Below are 9,412 nucleotides of genomic sequence, written 5' to 3' on the forward strand. Positions count from 1 at the left end.
AGAGGCTTGCACCACTGTTGAGATGTCTACCTAGAGAAAGGGAATGAAGAAGCCATTGGTTGGAATTCCAAAATCAGCAAATCTGTGTGTGGAATCCCTTGTAACAGTAAATTGGGAAGTTAAAGATTTCCACCCCGAAGGAGCAATCACAGCAAACATCAGCAATCACAGGGAAGAAGGCTACTGAAGATTTCTCTGTTTTCATCACCTCCATGAGTGCCCCTACAACCACCATACAATGCTGCCAGAACATTCACTTCTGCCCATGTCTCTACCTGTAGCTGCCCTAGAGATTAATCATTCTCTTTCTCATCCAGTGTTCAAATCTCACCAATGTAATGAAATCTAACTTATGTAGGAATAAGGCTTCCAGATGACATTGTTCCAAACTTTCCCCTGCTACACAGAGGACAATGTAGAAGGGGCTGGTAATGATGCTGAGCTAACAACAAAAACTCAGAAAGATGCTTATAAAACTGAACATTTTCAAAGACATCTACTTTGTCATAAGCAGGAATGTCAGGAATTGGGCTGGTAACAGGCTCATTCTCACATTGTGTTGTGCTGAAGCACCTAGCTCCACAAGAAACTTGGTAGCTTAGGTCGCCACAGAAATCATCAAGCAGGAGACACGGTTCCGGTTGGTCTGTACGGTTCTGATGGGTACACGGGCATACCAGGTACATTCCTGAAATGGCTTGAGCAGAAAGGAGTGTGCTGGTAAATGGCAACTTCACTGCAGGACTATAATTCTAAATGTGCTTCTTTGGCATTTCTTGTCCCTGCCTCCAGTCCTAGCCCACCCTGGATAGTGAATGAGTAATCACCGAAATAATGATAATGACCTGTAACCGACCATGTTTAGAGACATCTGGATCCCTTTGGGCAGGGACAGTGGACTGGAAAGGGCATGTGGTACACTTCTGCCTTCTGTTACACCTGGTGAAAAAACAAGGGGAGCCACAAAGAAAAGTCTAAGAGCTGCAAGAGTTAATGAGTTGCTTCCAGTCTCAAAAATCACTTGTTTAGATGAGGTGGAGTATTTTACTGTTTTCTTTTTAAATGCAATATTTCTTCCTTTTTATCCTATGTCTTCAAAGCTATGACAGGGAGGGAGAGGGAGGGGGCAAACTGGTAAGTAAACCAGATATTTAGATGTAAATATGAAACTCATTGCTGTTCTGCATTCAAGAGGAACAGGAGTTGACAGTCATTACCCTGAAAACAGCTTTAGCTCACTACAGATTTCCTCTCTTCTCTGCCCATTTCCAGTGACAGAGCCATCATGAAGAAGAATGTTCAAAGACATCACATCTATAACCTTTGCCAAAGGCACACACAATCTTTGGAAGGAAGACTTTTATTTTCCCTGTCACCTTTAATGCTGGATATACCAGCTGAAAGCTGAATTCCAAGTATAAGGTCACTGCATGGAGGCTTCCTAAAGACACAGAGCTTGAAAAGAAATCTTTTCTGAATGTCACTCTTATTTCAGCTCACATTTTCCTGATGTAGCCTAGATGCACTAATTGGCCTTGCTGTAGACAACAGAAGGAAAGAAAGAAAGAAAGAAAAAAAGAAAGAAAGCAAGCAAGCAAGCAACATTATTTGCCAGCATCCCTCACTGAAGCATCCATGCCTGTGATGAGCCCAGAGCTCAACACAGAGGGGCTGAGAAACAAACAGGAAATGCCCACTGTGCAGTATCCTTGTTCACATGCTCTATGAATGTCCATGTTCTTTCCCTGGAAATGAATCCTGTGCATTTTGTCTCACTTGGATTTTGAAAGAGCCATTGGAGATCTAAAGCATGAGAATCGGATGAAGATGTATACATTCTGTGCCTTTAGCATTGGGTGGCTTTATTTTTCTATCTCTCATATTTGACAGCATCATATTTGCCCCATCTCCAGGACACATAACAAAGCCAGCTCTTTCAAATCGGTGACCTACTGACCATACCTATCTGATAGATAGGTCTTACTTTTTCATGAGCAGAATTTTAAAAGAAAAAAGGCTAATTAATTGCTCACAGTGGAAGATTTCATTAAAATTCAGATGATGCATCAACAGGAACCCTCCATCCCAGCATAAAGTTATTCAGCTTCTTCTTCCAGTTAGTGAAGCAGACTCTATCCAGTATCCTCCAGCCCTGCCCATTAGACATGTGTGTGGACTCACCAGATGGTCCACAGACACAAGCAGATGGCATTACCTGGGAGTTTGGTAGAAATGCAAATTAACTGGCCTCACCCTAATTGTCCAATCAGAACCTCTGGTGGAGAGGCCTTTGACCTGAATTTTAACAAGATCCCTGGGTGATTCTTAATGCATATTAGATCTTTAAAAACCTTGTACTGTACTAAGTCATTTGCGTGCCCAGCCTTGGTTAGCATGTAGGTTTGTACGTACTAACCTGGCCTGGCAAACAATGTTATTTCCCAGGTTTTATTTAATTACCTTACAAATATGAAATTGATGATGTTTTATTTTCTACCAGGTCAGGCTATATCTGAAGCACCCAGTTGTTTTGTGACCTGCCAGAAAATGCTGACTTGATTAAAAGTCATTGACACATTTAGTTATTAGTCATTGAAGTATCCCTGATTTGTTTTGCTTCAGAGGGTCACTGAAAACTGCTAGATTTATTTCTTTGTTCACTGGAGCTCAGTTATTTCAACACAGTGATTTTATCTCCTCCTCAAAGGGCAGCAAATTGGTCTCAGGCTAAAGTCAATGTTAGAGCAAAAGGCAGTGGTCCATGCTTGCCCAGCCATGCTCCATCACAGGAGGTCCTTTGGCCAGAGCCACTTGCCTACCGTAGTATAAAGTGAGACTTCTCCCAGTAGTAACAAAAGCTTAGCATCCTCCCATCATCTTTCAAAGCCAGACCCTCTCTGCCTCAAGAGAGTAGCTTTAAATAGCAGACCTCAGGCTGATTATAGCTCTGCTAGATGCCACGTAAAGCATCTTGGTGAAACTCTCCATTACCATTTGAAAACATCAAATGTTTTAGAAATGCTTCAGGTCTTTAAAAATCTCATCTTCCAATTCTGCCAGGACATTCAGTAAACTAGAATCAAGCCTCAACCCAAAGATTCAGAATCACGATGCCATGTAATGACATTTCACATCTCTCTTTAGATCACCCAGAGCAGAATAGTCTAATTGTTCATGCTCAATTTATTTGTGCTCCTCGGTTGCACTCACATGGGCAGCGTGGACAGTCTAACGGGAGCACAGAGTGTAAAAAGCATTCCAATTAGCAACTGGTAGTTACAGTAATTGAAGAATCAGGCTCGAGGTTAAGGTATTGATTTATTTTGATAACATTATATATGCTGTGAAATTCTCTAATAGTTAAACCGCCACTGAGATCTACTGAGGTAATAATACACGCTTCATCATGTTTCACACGACACCGCTGATGTGAGAATGCTTTGTGCTTTTCAGCTCCACTGTTGAGTCAGCCTGTTGGGATTCCGTGGATGCTGGTATCCACTCAGAATTTGAGTGTGGGGCCAAGGAAATTTTCCAATCGATGACTTCAGGATGAATCTGCCTGTGGGCTTGTCCCCTTTCATCAAAACTGGGCTTAACGCAGGCACCCTCCTCAGGACGCAGGCCAGAGCTGCTAGGGTCCTCTCTGAGCTGGACAGAGAAACTATCAAATATTAGCAAAAACTATGGCTCCTGTCTAGATACTCAGCACCAGAAATTGCCTTGGACTATTAAAGAGAAGGTCCAGCCCATAGCAATTACTGGCGTTTGTTCCTTAAAAGTGACCACCTGGGGAGGGATGCATAAAGGGCTCATTCTTAAAGAAAAGGCATCTCAGAAGAATATATTCCTGTAATGTATCCCAGCACAACCAAGAGAGTCCAGCTCAGAAAGGGCACGGGGACTTAAAAGATTAGCGTTGGTAAAGTCCAAATGTTCACCTTGGCATTCCAGGCCTCCCAATGCTGGTCTGCGTCTGACTTTGTCTCACCTTGCTCTGCAGCAGGAACACATGGTCCACGTCCTCCTGGCAACACCATGTGCATGCCTGCCAGCCAGCCAGCCTACCAAGCTTGCTCATAGACCTAGCGCCTTCCTGGAGCACCATCTCATCACTCTTTCTCTATGGATCTGGAGAAAATACATCATCTACCTCATGGTGTTTCTGTACACAATGGTTATTAAAATGGTGCACCAGGAAAAAATAAAATTAAATTAAATTAAAATAAAATACAATAAAATAAAATGGTGCACCGATAGGTTTGCTTACGGTAGTGTGCAGGGTAAATATTTTATTTTCCGATGAGTGCTTGGGTTTTATTTGCCAGCAAGAAGACTCGGGTAGAGTGGCTGGAGCGAGGAATCTAGATATTTACCAGCACAAGGAGATGATACGCAGATGCTAATGAAAGCTCTGGGGGTAGTTTTCCGGGCTGTTGAGTGTAATTTCTCACATCTCCAAATGGCTATAATAGGGAAACACCCTGAAAAGAATTCTCTAACGGCTGTGCGAATGCGGCAGAGGATCGTTGGAAAGTTAATGGGCCATGCCAAGCGGAGCTTTCTTCATTCATTCAGTTGGTTCGGTGTAAGGTGGCGGACTGAACATCGGACGCTCTGCACCTCGTTCTTTTTGGTCCTTTTATTCCTCTGCCACCAACCCTCCACCTCTGCCAAGTTACTTTCCCCTCAAAGATCAAGGCTGATGCTCTTAAGGGACCTCTCCTTAGCACGTTCACAAACCAGCTCTACCTCCTGTGTTCATATAGCACCACTGATGGACCTCTGTTACCCAAATTAACACATTTTAAATTAACTCTGTGTTTACCTCCTCCGATAGTTCACCAGATTGTGATTGTTCAAAAGCAGAGAGCATATGTTATTCTCCGTTGTATTTATTGCACAGCACCTTGCAAATGGGCCCTGAAAAAACAAAGAATCCTAGTCTATTCATCTACCTTTTCATTCTTTCTGGTACTTAAAACATGTTTGTGTAATGAACAAATGAATCCACAAGGCAGGAGACGTTGGTTGACTCTAAGAAAGTCGCCTCATTTTTTCCTGTGTTCTCAGGGCAGGGATTCAGTGACGAGTGTGTTTTGACAGAGAAGTCACATCTGTATTCACGAATGTTTACCATTGTCCTTAATGAGCAGGACACTGGGGAGAAGCAAGAGCCTCCTTTCTTCCAGAGAATCCTCCCGGAGGAAGCTGGGAGGAGCCAAGGCCAAGAAAATATAAAAGTATGTTGCCAAAGCTGTTGCTAGAAAATTCAGAGAAAATACAGTAAGGGCATGATTAAGACAGTATAATTTTGCTTCTGACTTCCCAGGACCACCCACTGACTCGAGGAAAGGCTTGGCTAAAGAAATCAGGACTCAGAATACAAAATGTGCTTCCCAATCCCCAAATCTGGCACCAAGACAGTGTTCTGTATAGAGGAGAAGCTAACCCAGCAAAATCTCAATTGGTCAGCCCACCCTGAGGCTGAGGTTCCAGCCAGAAATCTGGTCCCGATCAGTCGCTAGACCTAGGTCTCTCAGACTCCTGCCTCTGTCTGTGTATTTACCTGAGGCGCTTCTTCCCCATCAAACAGCACTCCCACCCACCCTACACTGGACGGGGTCAGTCTTCTTGAGCAAACTTCTATCTGAACATGTGTAACTCTTGCAACGCACCACACTCTCCACAAAGAACCTCATATACGATGCCTCTTTAAGAAGAATCACTTTTGGTAAACTCCACCAAGAGAATACCTAACCTAACTGCAGTTGCAGCCTCTTCCAGGAGTGGAATTCTTAACCAGTAAGTCTGGAATTTTCTAATCAGTACTGGTGAGGTCATTTGACTAAGACCCCCCCCCCCACCTTCCCCTTAAGCAAGGATAACCTTGCCTGAAAAAATTCACTCTTTTAAGTCCCTTGTCCCACCTGCCTTCTGCTTATAAAAGTCTTGTATTTAGCACAGCTCCTCAGCGTTCCTCTCTTCTTGCTGGATGTGATGCTGCCCAATTAAGGACTTGTTGAAAGAAAAACCACTCAATTAGATCTTTTAAAGTCACTCAGTTGAATTCTGTTTTTGTTTTACACTAATCACATGGTCTCAGTACAAACACTGTGGCTGCTAACTACAGAGGAAAAGAGCAGGGTAACTGATAACACAACCCCAAGAAAATTAATCATCCCTCTATGATTTTCCCTGAGAACAAAGTATGCAGCAACCTGACGGTTTATACTCTGCCCCAACCTTCAAGTAGCTACATCCCCAGCAGCTCCTTACTGAATGAGCAATTAGTGGAACTGTATACTGCAAGCTGAGCAAATCCTGTCTGATAAAAGAAGTGGTTTCATGTTATCTTTAACTTTGCATGTCAAAGATTAGAAAATACAAATTCAAGTGACTGAAGTATCTACAATACAAACTGCTGGTAATTTCTGGATGGGCCCCCACCCCATGCAAGAAAGAGAACAGTAAGGAAGCTGGAAATTAGTGCCTTATCACAAAGACCCAAAATCTACATGTTTGATGAGAGAAAAATAAGATGACATGATTTTGAAAACAGACTGATGAGATGCCTAGAATTAATTTGGGGCTTGGAAAAAGAGTAAATGTCAAATCATCTCTAACAAAGGTCGACCTAAAGAGCAAGTGTGCAGAATTGCCTGCCTCCTGGCTTTCTCAACGGGGAGGCCTTCATCATGGCAGGGTGGCTGTGAGTCTTAAAAAGAAAGAAAAAAAAAGATAGAAGGAAGAAGAAACCTACTGGATCAAAACGGCTGGGAGCTCTATGACAGAAATGAAATGTGTAACCACTGCTGTCACTTTGTTTTGCCTTTACACTAACTGAGCCAGAAGTGCTGGGAAGACCATTCTTCCATTCTTGCTCAGAACAGTCTGAGCAAACAGAAAAGTGGAGCCCATCCTTTCGATTTCCTCCTAGTCCCTTCACTTGGAGAAAATTCCTTATCTTTCTATCAAGCATAGCCTCCCAGGCCCTGCTTCCTGGCATCTAGTAGCTCAAATATGATTTTGGCATGATGTTATCCATAGATCTTTTCTCCCAGTTCACTCTCTCTCAGGATCCTTGGCCTTCTTCTGCTGTCTTTGTAGGGGCCTTATATCCCTCCATCCATCACTGACCTTGTCAACACTTTTTGTCTCTATCACACTGCCTTCTCAATAGCCCTTTGAATAATATTTTAAGTTACAGTTTAATAATAATTTTCTAATCCCAGGGCTTTCTCTTTCTGTCATTATGATGTAAAGTCATGTCTAATACCCAAATGTTACTCACTTTATATTCCCCGCAATAGCTCATGCAAAATATGTTGCCAATGTTTGGTACATGCACTTTGGAGAATCAATGGCTGTAGGCACAGTTTTATTTTGGTTGCAGAGTAGAGATGAGCATCACTCAGTTCACTTCTGGAAAACACATGCTTGTCATGCCTGATGAAGAACTAGCTACAATATCTTACATATGGCTTAATTTACTCCTTACTAATTTTACAGATGAGCGAAATGACATTCAGAGATAGGGTAAAAGATTTGCCCAGAAGTATATTTCTGGCAAATGTCTGAACTGGGTTTCAAATTTAGTTGTCTTCATTATTGATAGATGTCTACATAATATGAATTCGGGAGGAACAGTGGAGGATAGCGGGGTGGCAAAAAGAACCCTTGCCTCCTCCTGGACACAGACTCCTCACAAACTCTCCAAGACTTAAAATTCCAGGATCAAAGTTTCAGTCCCTTTATTCAAAACATTGTTCCCATTAAAATGCAAATATAAGTAGGAGTAGAAAGATTAACTATGAGCCTTCAGTCATTGTCACAATCCTGACAATTACCCTTGCTCTTTTCCTGAAAGTTGACTTTGATAAGAACCAGTGTGCCAGAGGGAACAAGGACTCTCATAAAGAGCCTCAGGCTTAGGAGGAGGTCGGGAGCTACTCTGGTCTTTGGTCCTGGTAATGTGTGATTTCCTCCAAGTCCCCCCTCCAACCCACAAGTGCCACAAATTTAAGGAAATCCAGTTCTAAAGAGAATTAGAAAAGGATAAAGATTGAAATACCTCTGTCCTACTCAGTATAAATTTTAACACTGATCTCTAACTTCTAAGGAGATGTTTATGCCATTTGTTTAATGCTGCCTACCTGGCCAGCTTGGAAATAATTGATTTTTGGTTCCTTTGTATATACTGTATTTCTTTTTCTTTCTGTTTTTCTTTTTTTAAGATTTTATTTATTTATTCATGAGAGAGTGACAGAGAGAGAGAGAGAGAGGTGTTGTGCCCAAGATTGCGAATCCGAGAAACCACCAAGGAGCTGACACCGATGCAAGCCCACGAGAGTTTATTTACAAGCTCAAGCTTGGGTCCAAGTATACTCGACACAGTGGAGCAGGGACTTGGACCCCGAAGTGGCTTACAGCTGGGGTTTTTATGGGCTGGTCTAGGGGATTTTCAGAAGGGGTGGAGGAATTTCTCAAGTTCTGTTTACATTCTGATATGGGGCTTTCAAGGGCATTGAGCTCTGTTCTCATTCTAATATGGGGCTTTCAAGGGCATTGAGCTCCGTTCTCATTCTAATATGGGAGTTTCTACCACAGGCGTGGGCTCTGTTGTCTTTCTGATATGGGATTTTCTGCCGAGGACATTCTGCAGTTTTTCCTATAAAGTTCAGCTCTTATTCACAGGGGCCAAAGTGCTAATGCTAAACTTGAGGTGGAATGGCCTTATTTTTTCTCGGCCTCCACAAGAGGCAGAGACACAGGCAGAGGGAGAAGCAGGCTCCATGCAGGGAGCCAGATGGAGAACTCCATCCCTTGACTCCAGGGTCATGCCCTGGGCTGAAAGCAGGCGCTAAACCACCGAGCCACCCAGGGATCCCCTATACTTTATTTCTTGAGGTTTATTAATGGGGAGAGGCCTTTTGCCTCTAGGTAGGGCTCCTGGTTTATAACAAACAATTCAATAGCAAACAGACCCATTGTATTGAATTTAAAGGACTACCCATCCTAAAAGGAAACAAGATACCAGCCAAAGGTCACAGAGAAGGTCCCGGGACTTTAAATAGCTGTGTCATAGAAACAAAAGGAAAGAAAAGGGGGGGGGGGGGAGGGAGAGAAGAGGAGAATACGAAAGAGAGTGAAAGAGAAAAAAAAGGTAAACCTTGTCTCTAAAACTCTATCTTTAATTCTATAGATTGGCTTTTTCCTGCCTATTTCCCCAGACTTCAAACAATCTACTTACTTGGCCCCTGTAGCGGGGCTAACGGATGCTTAAAGCTCTATATTCTTATTAGGAGGATCTAGATCCCTATTCACTGTCACCAACTTAATGACAGACTGAAATTTACTTCCTCAAGTAGTTGGATTTTGTCTCTGTAAGACCACCAACACTCAAAACTGA

This window comes from Canis aureus, chromosome 29 (genome assembly GCF_053574225.1).
Source record: "Canis aureus isolate CA01 chromosome 29, VMU_Caureus_v.1.0, whole genome shotgun sequence".
Taxonomy (NCBI): Eukaryota; Metazoa; Chordata; class Mammalia; order Carnivora; family Canidae; genus Canis; species Canis aureus.